Source organism: Citrus clementina, unplaced genomic scaffold (genome assembly GCF_000493195.1).
Source record: "Citrus clementina cultivar Clemenules unplaced genomic scaffold, Citrus_clementina_v1.0 scaffold_9, whole genome shotgun sequence".
Classification (NCBI taxonomy): Eukaryota; Viridiplantae; Streptophyta; class Magnoliopsida; order Sapindales; family Rutaceae; genus Citrus; species Citrus x clementina.
Window position 1 is genome coordinate 24,436,795 of NW_006261964.1, and position 16,305 is coordinate 24,453,099.

Genomic DNA, 16,305 nt, shown 5'->3' on the forward strand with positions numbered 1-16,305 from the left:
CGAGAATCCAATGTCCAAGTAAAATATTTAGTAGAATCTATGAGAACTCTAAGGGTAGGGAGAATTTTGTCAAGGTATTTCAGTTGTATTTAATGCTCTTTGCTAGTGTAAACTATTATGCCACGTGTAATTTTTTATCATGACACGTGGCATTGTAAATAATGACTCTTATTCCAGGTCTTCGTAGGTACTCCGGAGGTACGTTCGCTCTAAAGTTAGTATTAGGTTATCATGTGCTTCTTTTAATGATAATGCAGAAAAATAAAAGATTAATAGATAAGAGAAATTAGGTTTTTGAATTATGAAAATTTTATTAAAAAATTCTAAATGAACAAAACTATGGTTTTGTGCCCTTTTTTTATACTAAACCTTAATATCACAAATTTACTAAAATAACCAAATCTAAAATATTATTTTATAATAAAATTCTAATAATCCAAATAAGGAGAACAAAAAAAATTGTGTCCAAATTCGATATTTAAATATAAAATGAAAATCCTAAAAGTAATAGGAAAAATAACTTAAAACTGTGAAATAACTAGGGCAAAATAACATGTGCAGTTTTGGTTTGATTTGTCTTATCGTAAGTTTCGAAAGGGTATATTATATACCTACAATGAATACTTGTATTCCAAGTTATGACCTTCGAAAAGTACCTTGCTTACCCTACACAACCATCTTACATCAATCCCCCTCACTTGGAAAAGAACTCATCCTCGAGTTAGGCTAGTACAACTACTCATCATTTGGATGATATACAAACAAATCAGCCATGTCAAAAGTGTGGGAGATATTCTAATTGTATGGCAGCTAGAGCATATAAGATTATCGTTAATCTTTTTAGCCACACAAAATGGACTATACTTCCACTTCTCTAATTTCGTGCAAATGCCAGGAAAATGAGTATGTTACAGATGTGCCATCACCAAATCACCTTCCTAAAACACTTTCTTGCGTTTGTGCTTGTCTGCATCAGCCTTGTACTCAACATTGACAGTCTTTAAATGACCTCACACATCAACATGAATCTGCAGAGTCTTTTCTGTCACATTATCCACTGCTTTACTACCTCTAGCTACTGTTGGTATAGTAGTTAGATCATAGACATGACTTGGGGAACAAGTGTAGACAACCTCAAAAGCAGCCTTGCTAGCAGATCATTCGTCGTGCTATTGTAAGAAAACTCAACTTAAGGCAACACGATTTCCCAGTTTTGTTGTTTATCGCCATAAACATAGCACAACATATTAGCCAAAGTTTGATTGACCACTTTTGTTTGTACATCTCTGTGGGGATGGGAAGCACTACTAAACTACAACTATGTCCCGAACATATCTCACAGATAAAGCTAAGACTTGCTAATGAACTTTGCATCCATGTCAGAAGTAATAGTCTTTGGAATACCATGCAAATGCATCACTTTTTGAAAGAAAATATGTGCCACAAAAAAAGCATCTTTAGTCTTCTTGCAATTAATAAAATGCGTTATCTTTGACAATCTGTCAACAATAACTAGTATAGAGTCTCAACCAATTCTTGTACAAGGCAACCTCAACATAAAGTTCATGGATAAATCTAACCAAATATTCTCTGAAACATGTAATGTGTGTTTAATCTCCTATTCTGCAATTGTCCCTTGCCTTCTTGACAAATCTGACACCTCTGCACAATCCTGTGAACATGTTTATTCAATTGCAACCAATAATATCACTTTTCGACAAGCACTTTATGCAGCTCATGGATAATGTGCTCCCTCAAAGAACTACAAGGCACACACAATTCTTTATCATTAAACAAATATCCATCTTGAATGAGAAAAGTCTTTCATATTTTAATGATTGATGTACCAATCCCAAATATGCGAAACAGTAACTTCATTGACGAGTGTTGCTAGTAAAGTTGCTCGCCTACTTAGAGCATTCACAACTTTATTCTGCTACTTAGATTTGTGTTTCAAAACAAAAAGAAACTTATACTTATAGCTCATCCATCTCGCATGCATCTGGCTCATATTTTTTTGGCTGTTAAAGTACTTTAATGCTTGATGGTTAGTGTAAAGCACGAACTCCTTTTGAATAAAGTAATGCTCAAATGACTTCAATATTTTACAGACTACAAAAATTCATGGTCATACATAGATCACTTCTATTGTGCTTCATTCAACTTCTCACTCAAATAATTAATTGTTTAGCCTTTCTGAGAAAGGACAGTAGAGGTTGCAAAAAAACCCGCTCGGCCCGGATATGGACCGGATTCGGCTCATACGGTCCGGGTTTTACTCGGCCCACATTAATGAAGAAACCGGTCCCGGATTTTGAAAATCAATACCCGGATAATTTTGGACACGGATTCGGGCATAACCATAAAAACCCAGAACCCGGATCAGTGCCCGGTTAAAATTTTTTAATTTTAAAAAATAAAATAATATATATATATATATATATATATATATATATATATAATAATAATAATAATAATAATAATAATAATAATAATAATATATGTATAATAAGCGTATTCGTATATCCCCCAGAGATGATGATAAGAGTGTAATAAGTGTGATGTGATATAAAATAGGTAATGAGTTGTAAAGTAGATTCCTTAGTGATAAGGATCAATAATGCAAATAATGTGTAATAGTGGATCCTTTGAGCTTATAAAAGGGAACCCTTTGGTTTATGTCTAGGCATCGAGTCTTGGAGTGCAATCTTGTATTTGTAAATCTCTCATTCCTCTTAATAGAAGTAATCTTCGATTGTTGGTTATAATTAAATTGGTATCAGAGCCAAATTTCCCAAAAGGAAACCCCTGGGTGTGCAACAATATTATGCTCTGTGGTTGCCGAAATACTTCGGATCCTCCACATCAGAAAGTTGTTGGATAGCTACCTGTCCAAAAAAAAAAAATTTCCATTCTAAAACACTACAGAGTGAATTCTGTAAGGTGTGGCGCCCTCTTGAAAAGACTAGGATTGTTGTATGTTTAGGGCTTATGGATCTGAAGCTGATTAGGCCCTTTAAGTCTCATTGGGCCAGCCCATCATTTTATGTCAGCAAGCATTCAGAACAAATGAGTGGGAAAAAACGATTGGTGATAGACTACAAGAAGCTGAATGATTGCTTGCAAGACATAAGGTACCCCATTCCACGGAGGAAACACCTTTTAAAGCGCATAGCTGGAGCAAAGGTATTTTCAAAGTTTGACATGAAGTCAGGCTTTTGGCAGATTGGAATCAAGGAAGAAGACAGACATAAAACAACATTTGTGGTCCCCCATGGGCATTATGAATGGAACGTGATGCCTTTCGGTCTAAAGAATGCACCGTCAGAATTCTAGAATAGAATGGATGAGGTGTATAAATCCATCTCAGGATTCTGCCTTATCTATATTGACGATGCCCTTATCTTCAACAACAGTGAAAAAAAACATGTTAAATATCTATCTCAATTCAAAGCCCTAACCTATAAGCATGGGTTAGCTCTGTCAGAATAAAAAATGAAGATAGGTTTTAATGAGGTAGGATTTTTTGGGACTACACATCAAACAGGGATACATCATTCTTCAGCCACACATGGCTGAGAAAATATCCCAATTCCCAGACCGGCCGTCAACAAGAAAGCAGATCCAGCAATTTCTCGGGATAATCAACTATGCAATAGACCATGTGCAGAACCTGTCAAAGATGACGAGTTAGATATCCAAGCACTTAAAGAAATGTGCCCCACAGTGGTCGGAAGAAGCGACAAAAGCCGTGATAGACTTAAAGGAAAAGTGCCAGTCACTTCCACCATTAAAGATACCTGACAATGGACAACTCATCTTGCAGACAAATGCTAGTGACTATTATTGGGGAGCACTGCTGATAGAAGAATCCGAGGGAAATAGGAAAGTATGTGGCTATAAATCTGGCCAGTTCAATGATGCTCAGAGTCACTGCCCTTTATCAAAGAAAGAGGTCTTAGCAGTCGTCAAAGGGATTAAGAAATTCTAATTCTTTCTTTCATTAACCCCCTTTGTAATTGAAACAGATTACAAGTACCTCCAAGGATTACTAAGGAGAAAAGAAGGAGAAATCCCAGATCCACAACTTGCAAGGTGGTCTGAGTCTCTCTTGAGATTCAAATTCGAAGTAAGACACATCAAAGGAGAATCCAACACTGTTGCGGATTTCCTTTCCAGACCAATCAACATGATCAAAAGAAGAAGCCTTCCAAAGAGGTGGGAAAAAGGCAGCTTTAGTGCTCATGAGACTAGAGCACACTTTCTCAAAAATCTCAACAGTTTCATTGCGTGGCTTCCTTAGGAAGTACAAGAAGAAATCTTTGAGAAAGTTATCAATCACAGGAGAGATCCAGAAGATCAAGCTCTAACATGGCGGGTATGGCAGCTCATGGCCATGCAAGAACATAGACTTGCTCACAACAAGAAATGTCAAAGAGCTTTTAATCCACATCATAATCCTCACTAGATGCATGAAACAATTTTCAAAATAGGTTGTACATTCCATTATGTAATAGATGAGAACTCCAACTGGGGACATTATGTTATTTGTGACATAACCCCTCAGGCTTATTACATAACCTACTGGTATTGGCTGAACATCTACCCTGTGGCAATACTGTTCGAGCCAAATCTTATTCACACCAGTCGGAGATACGAAAAGGGAAGGTGGTTTGACCGGATGTTTGCCCCAATCTTTGAAGATATCTTCACATTCAAATTGATTAATGGATATCACATCACTTATACTACAATAGTGATTGTGAAGCTAACAGATATCTGGGGAAGATACAAATAGCCTATGGTACAGGTAGTACAACATGACCACTCCCAAGAAGACATCGACTCCATATGGACAGGCTGCTGGACTGCAAGAAAAGCTCTCGCAGAAGTATATGGGACTATTCCCATGTATATTACGCACAGTCCTATTTCCCCACAAGTCTGTAGTACTCTAGATCTTTACTACAGGGAAGAGATCAGAAACCTCAAACTTCATAACGACGAAGAACAAGCAGCAGACATACAACAAAGGTACAACGACTACTTTATCAGGCATGGCAGGCCAATAGAAGTCAATTATCTGGATACTCCAGATATTGACAGATGGAGGAACGAGTGTGAAGAAATGGCTGATTTGCTAGACCTTCAAGAATGACACCAACAAGAACTTAACCCATAATCAGATAATGTAGTCGAACCGGATTGGCAGCAACTGGCAGTTGACATGGAAGCAGCATCCAAAGAAAGGTGGAATCGTAGGTCAAGAATGAGTACGCTGACAAGTGGTAACTTTGGGTTGTAGCGGAAGCTTAGCGGACCCTGCAGTAGAAGCAGTGGTGATAATAATATATGTATAATAAGCGTATTTGTATATCCCTCAGAGATGAGGATAAGAGTGTAATAAGTGTGATGTGATATAAAGTAAGTAATGAGTTGTAAAGTAGATTCCTTAGTGATAAGGATCAATAATACAAATAATGTGTAATAGTGGATCCCTTGAGCCTATAAAAGGGAACCCTTGGTTTATGTCTATGCATCGAGTCTTGGAGTGCAATCTTGTATTTGTAAATCTCTGATTCCTTTTAATAGAAGTAACCTTCGATTGTTGGTTATAATTAAATTGGTATCAGAGCCAAATTTCCCAAAAGGAAACCCCTGGGTGTGCAACAATATTATGCTATGTGGTTGCCGAAATACTTCGGATCCTCCACATCAAAAAGTTATTGGATACTGAGTTACCTGTCCAAAAAAAAAAACACTTATTTTATTATAACCAACAATCGAAGGTTACTTCTATTAAGAAGAATGAGAGATTTACAAATACAAGATTGCACTCCAAGACTCGATTCCTAGACATAAACCAAATGTTCCCTTTTATAGGCTCAAGGGATCCATTATTACACACTATTTTCATTATTGATCCTTATCACTAAAGAATCTACTTTACAACTCATTACTTACTTTATATCACATCACACTTATTACACTCTTATCCTCATCTCTAAGGGATATACAAATACACTTATTATACATATATTATTATCACCACTGCTTCCACTGTAGGGTCCACTAAGCTTCCGCTACAACCCAGAGTTACCACTTGTCGGCGTACTCATTCTTGACCTACGGTTCCACTTTTCTTCGGATCCTGCTTCCATGTCAACTGTCAGTTGCTGCCAATCTGGTTCGACTACATTATCTGGTTGTGGGTTAAGTTCTGGTTGGGGTCATTCTTAAAGATCTAGCCAACCAGCCATTTCTTCAAGGTCGTTCCTCCATCTATCAATATCTGGAGTATAATTGACTTCTCTTGGCCTGTCATGCCTGATAAGGAAGTCGTTGTACCTCTGCTGTATGTCTGCTGCTTGTTCTTCGTCGTGATGAAGCTTGAGGTTTCTGATCTCTTCCCTGTAGTAAAGATCTGGAGTACTACAGACTTGTGGGGAAATAGAACTGTGAGTAATATACATGAGAATAGTCCCATATACTTCTGCGAGAGCTTTTCTTACAGTCCAGTAGCCTGTCCACATGGAGTCGATGTCTTCTTGGGAGTGATCATACTGTACTATATATACTATAGGCTGTTTGTATCTTCCCCAGATATCCGTTAGCTTCACAATCACTATTGTAGTATGAGTGATGTGATATCCTTTAATCAATTTGAGTGTCAGGATATCTTCAAAGATTGGGGCGAACATCCAGTCAAACCACCTTCTCTTTTCGTATCTCCGACTGGTGTGAATAAGATTTGGCTCGAACAATATTGCCACAGGATAGATGTTTAGCCAATACCAGGTTATGTAATTGGCCTGAGGGGTTATGTCACAAATAATATAATGTCCCCAGTTGGAGTTCTCATCAATTACATAACGGAATGTATAACTTTTTTTGAAGACTATTTCGTGCATCTAGTCAGGATTATGATGTGGATCAAAAGCTCTTTGACATTTCTTGTTGTGAGCAGGTCTATGTTCTTGCATGACCATGAGCTGCCATACCCGCCATGTTAGAGCTTGATCTTCTGGATCTCTCCTGTAATTGATGACTTTCTCAAAGATTTCTTTTTGTACTTTTGAAGAAAGCCACGCAATGAAAGTGTTGAGATCTTTGAGAAAGTGTGCTCTAGTCTCATGAGCACTAGAGCTGCATTCTTCCCACCTCTTTGGAAGGCTTTTTCTTTTGATCATGTTGATTGGTCTGGAAAGGAAATCTGCAACAGTGTTGGATTTTCCTTTGATGTGTCTTACTTCGAATTTGAATCTCGAGAGAGACTCAGACCACCTTGCAAGCTGTGGATATGGGATTTCTCATTCTTTTCTTCTTAGTAATCCCTAGAGGTACTTGTAATCTGTTTCAATTACAAAAGGGGTTAATGAAAGAAAGAATTGGAACTTCTTAATCCCTTTGATGACTACTAAGACCTCTTTCTTTGATGAAGGGTAGTGACTCTGAGCATTATTGAACTGGCCAGATTTATAGCCACATACTTTCCTGTTTATGTCGGATTCTTCTATCAGCAGTTCTCCCCAATAATGGTCACTAGCATCTATCTGTAAGATGAGCTGTCCATTGTCAGGTATCTTTAATGGTGGAAGTGACTGGCACTTTTGCTTTAAGTCCATCACGGCTTTTGTCACTTCTTTCGACCACTGTGGGGCACCTTTCTTTAAGTGCTTGGCTATCTGACTCGTCATCTTTGACAGGTTCTGCACATAGTCTGTTGCATAGTTGATTATCCCGAGAAATTGCTGGATCTGTTTTCTTGTTGATAACTGGTCTGGGAATTGGGATATTTTCTTAGCAATGTGTGGCTAAGGAATGATGTATCCCTGTTTGATGTGTAGTCCCAAAAAATCTACCTCATTAAGACCTATCTTCATTTTTTATTCTGACAGAGCTAACTTATGCTTATAGGTTAGGGCTTTGAATTGAGATAGATGTTTAACATGTTCTTCTTCTATGTTGCTGAAGATAAGGGGATCGTCAATATAGATAAGGCAGAATCCTGAGATGAATTTATACACTTCTTTAATTCTATTCTGGAATTCTGACGATGCATTCTTTAGACCGAAAGGCATCACGTTCCATTCATAATGCCCATGGGGGACCACAAATGATGTTTTATATCTGTCTTCTTCCTTGATTCCAATCTGCCAAAAGCCTGACTTCATGTTAAACTTTGAAAATACATTTGCTCTAGCTATGCGCTTCAAAATGTGTTTCCTCCGTGAAATGGGGTACCTTATGTCTTGCAAGCAATCATTTAGCTTCCTGTAGTCTATCACCAATCACTTTTTCCCACGCATTTGTTCTGAATGCTTGTTGACATAAAATGCTGGGTTGGGCCAATGAGACTTAGAGGGCCTAATCAGCTTCAGATCCATAAGGGCTTGGATATCTGTTTTGCATAGTTCTTCATTATAGGCATGCCTGTATGAGAGGCTGTCTGGTGAGGCATGATCCATCCATATTTGTAAGGTAGAGACACAAAATGTTGTTCTCTAGCCCAGAACTGATTAGGAACTTCTGCACAACATTCTAAGAGCTCTTTGATCTGGATTTCATATTTATGGATAGGGTAATTTTTTATCTTTCTACCCTCTCCAAAATAGAGTATTTTTCGACCCAAGGAACTTGGAAAACATGAGTGTTACCATCCATAGGATTATGGACCGTGTAAGAGAATCATTCTGGAAAGAATGCAAAAGGGGCAACAAGACTTAAAAAGTCTGTTCCCAATAAGATATCTTCTCTAAAATAATCAAAGGCAAAAAATCCATGCCTAATCATGAAGGGTTGGATCTCTATTGGTCGTGTGATCTTTTTGCTGTAGAAGTCCCTGCTGCTTGCTGATCCAAAAGAAACTCTTGTAAGAATATAAAATTCTTTAGGAACACAAGCCTCTTTGATGAACGAGCACATTGCTCCAGTATCAATTAGAGCAGTAAGTGCTACCTGGGTATCTTCTGTTGGTTTGAGGATGATTTTAATGTGTGGTCTGAAGAGAGATGTTGGTTGCATAGCTAGATCTACTTGTAAAGGTTCTTTGACTACCAGTACAGAGTCTTCTTCTTCCGAACTGCTTTAGTTACTGGTAGTGGTCTCTTCTCCGCCAATGTCTGAAAGTGGGTTTCCATTTAAGGTATAGACAGCTCCAAGCAGACTATCTGACCAAGTGTAGATTTCGTCATCAAAATCTTCCTGCTGAATCATTTGGAGGAGTTTTACTGGAAGTCGCTTCTTGGATTTGCATTGCTTTGCATAGTGACCTTTCTTGCCACAGATGAAACACCTGCCAGAGCCCTTATTCTATTTTTGCCTTTTAATGAAGCGGTACTTCTTTCCTTTGTAGGGTTTCCAGGGCCTTTTCTCTTTTCTCTGTTTGCCAGTACTGCAAGAACACATTTTATCTGTATGTTGGCAACCAAATTTATTTGGTTCCTCATTGCAAAATTTCTGCAAAGATGATTTTTCAATGTGCTTCATGTGCTTCCTTAGATCTTGTGATCTGCAATGGCTCTGGATTAATTCCATCGCCATCTGATAGGGTTGGGCTATGCTGAGCACTGATAAATCAACAATTGCATCAGCTTTTAGATTTGCCTCCATCATTTCTGCAACTGGTCCTGGCATGTTCAGCACGAACGTTCTGTGGATGGTGTTCGAGTTTTTGTGAAAGGTATAGTATAGCCTTTCCTGTTCTAGGTAGTATTCTTCCATCTTTCTGACATCACAGTACTTGTTTTGGAGAAATTGCTTTTCTGCAACCTCTTCTTCTCTTGTGAATTGCCCTAAGAAATCTAAGGATAGATTTTCTAGAAGGCTTCCATAAGGGTAATCCATGTTCAGTATGTGCTGTCTTTCTTCTCTTATGAGTTTTCTTCCCCACTATCTTCTCAACGAGCTTATGAATCCTGCTACAAGCCTCATAGCAGCTGCTCTCCTGCTTAGCTGAGGGGCTCTTTGACATTCGCCTTCGTACCAAGCCACCATTTTCTCAAAATAAGCCAATCTTTTTTTTGGCTTCATTCCGTCAATGTTCCAGAACATTTTCCCAGTTGTTGAGTGCCCAAGTTGTACTCTGGTGTCTCATTCTTCTCCTTATGACACTTCTTCCATAGTTGGTACTTGTTCAGCTGGATTGGAAGATTCTACTCCAGATGCTGCTGGTTGAGCAGTAAATTCTGGGGCAGTAAACTGCGTTGTTCCTGACGGATTCTGGGTTGGTACTTGTCTGCTAGGATCAGAAGTTTGACCATGTTCATGTGTTGAGGCAGTAAATCTTACTCTAGTATCCGTGTAGAACGGCGTTGCAGGATTGGTTCTTTGCATAAGAATAGGTATAAAAGGGAACTGGTTTTCTGAAGTATCATATGAAGAGATACTTATTTCTTTTTCATGATCCCCTTTCTTCTTCCCATCATGTGCCCTTTTGGGGCCATGGGTATTGGGGAGGAGGAGCATAGCTTCTCCAAAAGGCTTTCTGACAGTTGCCAGATGTATTTTCTTCCCAAATATGACATGGCTTTGTAGACTTGCTTTTCCAGTGCCTAGATACCTTCTTGGTATAGCACTCTTTTGTTTTCTCTATTTCATCTTTATTTGCAGCACCTGTCATCACTATCATATTAACAGGTCTGCTATTTTCATGGAGTTGTGAAAACTGCTGGGTAGTTATCTTGTGAGTTTTTCTAGTCTTTTTTAGCTGTTTTCTTATGGCAGCTAAGTCAACAAGTATTTGCTGTTGGGTGACCATGATGTCTCCTAGCGCCTGATTTTGCTCCACAGTATTGATGTTTGACCAGTTGAGTGCTTTTTCAATTGGACCAAACTCAGTTGGGTTGCTCTTCTGTATTACCCACTTAGTTGAGTATACACCACCAGGAATATCCCTGACAAATTCATTATCAAGGTCTGGGGTACTGATCATGGTTACTGGACTCATGATTCTGCAAGAGGTTGTTCTCTTTGGATGTGTGTGCACAAGGAGGGATGTTTTCCTTTAAGTTGACATTTTTCACATGGGTAGAAGGCTTTAGTCTCTGTTGGGAAAGAGACTGATACCCTTCCTTCTTGCAACCTGCTAATCTTTGGAGCCTCATGGATCTACTGAGGCCTGTTGTTTCTTTTGTACTCATTGATCCATTGTGGTGGAAAAATGAGTTGATTTTGCCTATAAGTCCTGGGCTGAAAGACTCTGCCATCACCAGCAAGGAATCTGGTAATAGGTTTTCCAGAGCTGCTCATAGAGAACATATGGGTTTGGACTTTATAGGTCATGGAGTGGTGAATTGCCAAGGCAGATTCATCAGGTTTTATGGTTAATCCATTTACCTGGATTAATACCTTAATGACATCTGTGAGGAAAGGCTTGTGTATATCAAGGGTGAAGTTTGGTTCAACTTGGAGAACAACATGACTTTGGTTGAGTCCTGCTTCAACAACAGTAATCAAGGCTTTCTCAAAAGTTTGCCATCTAGTATCTAGAATGGCAATGAAACATGTGATGTCTTTCCAGCTAAGAACAATAGTTGTATTCCTATATGGATGGCTCCAAGGTGCAGTCCCTTGTATCCCTGCATCTTGTACCTTGTAACCTCATTGGTAGAGATTATAGGTAGGTACGTTTCTTTTGAACTAGAGGAGATGGACTGGACAATGATTTCTGAGGATTTGTAGATGGTTTTTAGTTTGGGCTGTCTAATGGGGATTATGGCTCTAAGATGGTTTAGAGTATGGCTAATATGGTAATATCTATAAGGATCTAACGGATCAAGTCTAAAGGACTGAACCGCTCTCTCACTGCTTTCATCCTCTTGGGTTTTATAATTGAAGTTTATGGAGGGTGAGCTATCAGTTGGGACTCTGATGGCCGAGGTGGATGGTTGGTCAGAAATTGGTTGGTTTCCTGTCTATTACTGTTTTGGTTTTCCATAGCTAAAAGAAATCAAAGAGTTTTCTTTGGGGTTATAAGCCCTAAACACATGGTAATCCTAGCCTTTTCAAGAGGGCGCCACACCTTACAGAATTCACTCTGTAGTGTTTTAGAATGGAATTTTTTTTTTTTTTTGGATAGGTAGCTCAGTATCCAACAATTTTCTAATGTGGAGGATCTAAAGTATTTCGGCAACCACAGAGCATAATATTGTTGCACACCCAGGGGTTTCCTTTTAGGAAATTTGACTCTGATACCAATTTAATTATAACCAACAATTGAAGGTTACTTCTATTAAGAGGAATGAGAGATTTACAAATACAAGATTGCACTCCAAGACTCGATGCTTAGACATAAACCAAGGGTTCCCTTTTATAGGCTCAAGGGATCCACTATTACACACTATTTGCATTATTGATCCTTATCACTAAGAAATCTACTTTACAACTCATTACCTACTTTATATCACATCACACTTATTACACTCTTATGCTCATCTCTGAGGGATATACGAATACGTTTATTATACATTTATTATGTGCTGTTAAGGCAAGACTCAACCAAGGTCATCTTGTTCTCCAAGTTGAACCATACTTCACCCTTGATATACACAAGCCATCCATCACAGATGCCATTAAGGTATTAATCTAGGTAAATAGATTAACCATAAAACCTGATGAATCTGCCTTGGCAATTCACCACTCCATGACCTATAAAGTCCAAACCCATATGTTCTCTATGAGCAGCTCTGGAAAACCTATTACCAGATTCCTTGCTGGTGATGGCAGAGTCTTTCAGCCCAGGACTTATAGGCAAAATCAACTCATTTTTCCACTACAACAGATCAATGAGTATGAAAGAAACAACAGGCCTCAGACGAAATAAGTCCTGGGCTGAAAGACTCTGTCATCAGTAACAAGGAATCATATGTATATGTATATCACATTACATTTACAAACCCTAAATCTCTCATAAACTTGCACTCACAAAGCTGCCGCTCCCACGCCTTCAACACTCTAAGTCAACTCCCTCATCTTCAACTCTCCAAGCCAAGTAGCCAACCCCCAGCAGCAACAACCCTCACCCCTCCTCTTCAAACACACAAAGAAACCTTAAATCTCAATCCAAGAATAAATTAATAGAAATTATTTCTTATTCTTATTCTTCCTTTTTTTCTCTCTCTTTTCCCACTTCTTAGATCTTCCCTGTAACTCACCGTGCACAACACCTCCACATCACATCCATGTTTGTGCAGCAACTGTCTTGTTAGTTTGTTCTTAGTTGTTTGATATTTTGAAATTTTCATATATTATATTGATAATTGATATTTTATTTGTCAATTGTAATTATTATGCTACTTAATTTAAGTTTTTGATGGAGAATGAAATGAATGAATTTAGGAAGAGATTGAATGAAATGAATGAATTTTATTTATTTAAATTTTACAAAGTAGGTTGAAATAATTAAGATGTTGTAACAATTTATTACAAGATTTTTCCCCTTTTAATTCAATTTATGCGGGCAGAGGAAACCTGAATAAAAAACCCGTGCCCAGATAGTGCTGGGCTACGCCCTGCTCGCATATGAAAAATCCAGGCATGGTCTGGGTCCGGACAACTATGTGTATCATGCGGGCCGGTCCCGGGCAGCCCCAAACCCGGACCCGACCTGGACTTTTGCCAACCCTAAAAGATAGTCCTTATACCCTTACTAGAAGCATTACACTCAACTTTAAATAACTTGTTAAAGTTTGATACGGTCACCACAAGAGCAGTATACAACTTCTCCTTTAATAAAAAAAAAAAACTCGCCTCTTGCTCTTCCCCTTATTTGAACTTTCTTTCTTCAAGCACTTTGTAATTGGTGCAGCTTTGGTGTTAAAAATGTGAATGAATCTCCTATAAGATATCACCAGCCCATAAAAACTCCTAACTTTACCCATGGTTTTAGGTATAGGCCATCCTATAATAGCTTGTATCTTCGACTCAATAGCTCTAAGTCATTTTATACCAACTATGAATCCTAAAAACTCCACATTAATTTGAAGAAAGCTACATTTGTTCTGGTTAATGTAAAGTTTATTCTTCCACAAGAACTCTATAAGGATTCTCACATATGTGTCCTAACATTAATAGAATAAATCAAATATTATTAAAATATATCACAATAAATTTACAGGAAAAATGTTTGAAAATTCTTGGCGCATTCGATAACTTGAATTGCATCACGAACTACTTATACAATCCTTCTTTTATTTTCAGCATTATTTTTTGTTCATCTCCAAGCCTAATCCTTATCTGATGATACATGTTGCGTAAATTTATCTTTGAGAAAATCCAGGCATCATCTAACTAATCTAGTAAATCTTAAAACACTGAAATAGAAAATCTATACTTTATAGTAATCTGGTTGATCTGCTTGCTATTCACATACATGCGCCAGCTCCCATAGAACCAACAAAGTCGGTACAACATATGGACTCATACTTTCATAAATGAATCTTTTTTGCAACAACTTATTAACCCGTGCTTGTAAGATTGCGTGCTTGTGAGGACTCATATGATAGTGAGGCAAGTTAGGTATACTTGTACCAAAAACTAGGTCCATATGATGGTATATATCTCATAAAGGCGATAAGCCATTTGACATTTCAGAGGGTGTGATATTAGTAAACTCGGTTAATAAAGGTTGCACTTTGTCATGAATAGTCTTTACCTTAAATTCTTCCTCTTTTTTCCAACTTCTGGTAACTATCACAATCATCCTCCAAAGGACTCTTTACAATGGCTAGAAAGTTCTTCTCTTCAGCCTTAGAATTCTTCTTCTAGTTCTTTTAAAGGTCCTTAACAAACCTTTTTGCTATTTTACTAAAATTCATATATATTATCCCTTCTTCTATGAATTACATCAACATTAAACTGCCAAGGTCTACCAAGTAAAAGATAACAAGCATCTACATCCACCATGTCACACCACATCATTTTTTATAAATCTTCCCAATAAAGAATAAAACACGACAAACCTCTATTACTTGTGTTTCTGTCTTTTTCTTTATCTAACTTATGTTGTTAAGTACTAGATGTTTTTCTGTTAAAAGTTCTATCATGTCAACCAGTGCCTTTAAACTATGTTCTCGCTATTGTCACTATCGATTATCATTTCGTACACGTTATCACTAATGGTGCCATGTTCCTAAAAATCTTATTACGTTGGTTATATTTATCAAGCTTCGTTGCTAATAAAATCTTATGCACAATATAATTCAACATCTCTCCTTCATCTATACTTAACTCTTACTGTTTCTTTGTCATCTCTATTCTTAATAGTGTTTGTCTCTATCTTGTTGGCTTTAGCTTTTACCAAATTCAAAACTTTACTATGACATTCATTTGATCGATGCCCTGGTGCCCTATATCTCAAACACCTGTTTAGCATAGGCTTTGCATATAGATCATTCTGAGACTATTGTTGGTACTGCTACTGTTAGGATGGATACTACTGTTTAGGTAGCTGCTACCTTGTTTGTTACTGTTGTGGTGGTTGTTGTGATTGACTACTTCCAGCCATGACTTTTGCTTGTTCTCAACCCCACCATTAATCGACTTATTTTGCAGACCATGGACTTAATGATGCTGAGTTTCAAAAACAGCAAACTGTTTTCATTCTTCTTATTTCTTTGCCCTTGCGACCATCATGCCTATATTCTAGAGTGGCTTTATGATCTCATCTTGAAGCTTTTATTCCAATCCGCGAATATACTTTGCAATTGTTCTAAATATCGACTCATTTATATTATTTTTGGCATTTGTACTATGCTGGCAAGAAATACTCTTCCATTATCCTCTGCATTTTAGCCCACGATATGATCATTAGCTTTCTTGCAATTCTTATTCAATTCTCTATATGTTGCTACCAAGCGAATGCCAACCCACTTCTATTAAGCGATCTGCATATACATGAAGAAATTCTATACTTATGTTTTCCAATCTAAAAATTCTTCAATATGCATCCACCATAGAAATCTAGAGGATCTACATTGATCTTATAATCTGAATTCTTTCCGCACCTTCTTTCATAATCGACAAACTCGTCTTCCTCCGAAGCGCTTACTACGGCCTCATGAATGCACGGGTATTCATCTTACAAGACCTAAATATTGAGGCATTACACTGCAATTGGTGCCCTAAGGCATTATTTCATGATTATATCCTTGCGGTATCTTCCCATGGTTAGAATTTTGAGATTGTTCTTCACTCTTGACTCCTTAAAGTATTTCTTTGCTATTATCTCTAAGATGTTGATCTCTCTTCCTACTTATATCGTCAATAGAAAGCCCAAGACCTTTAATTGCTACCTTTATCACCTTT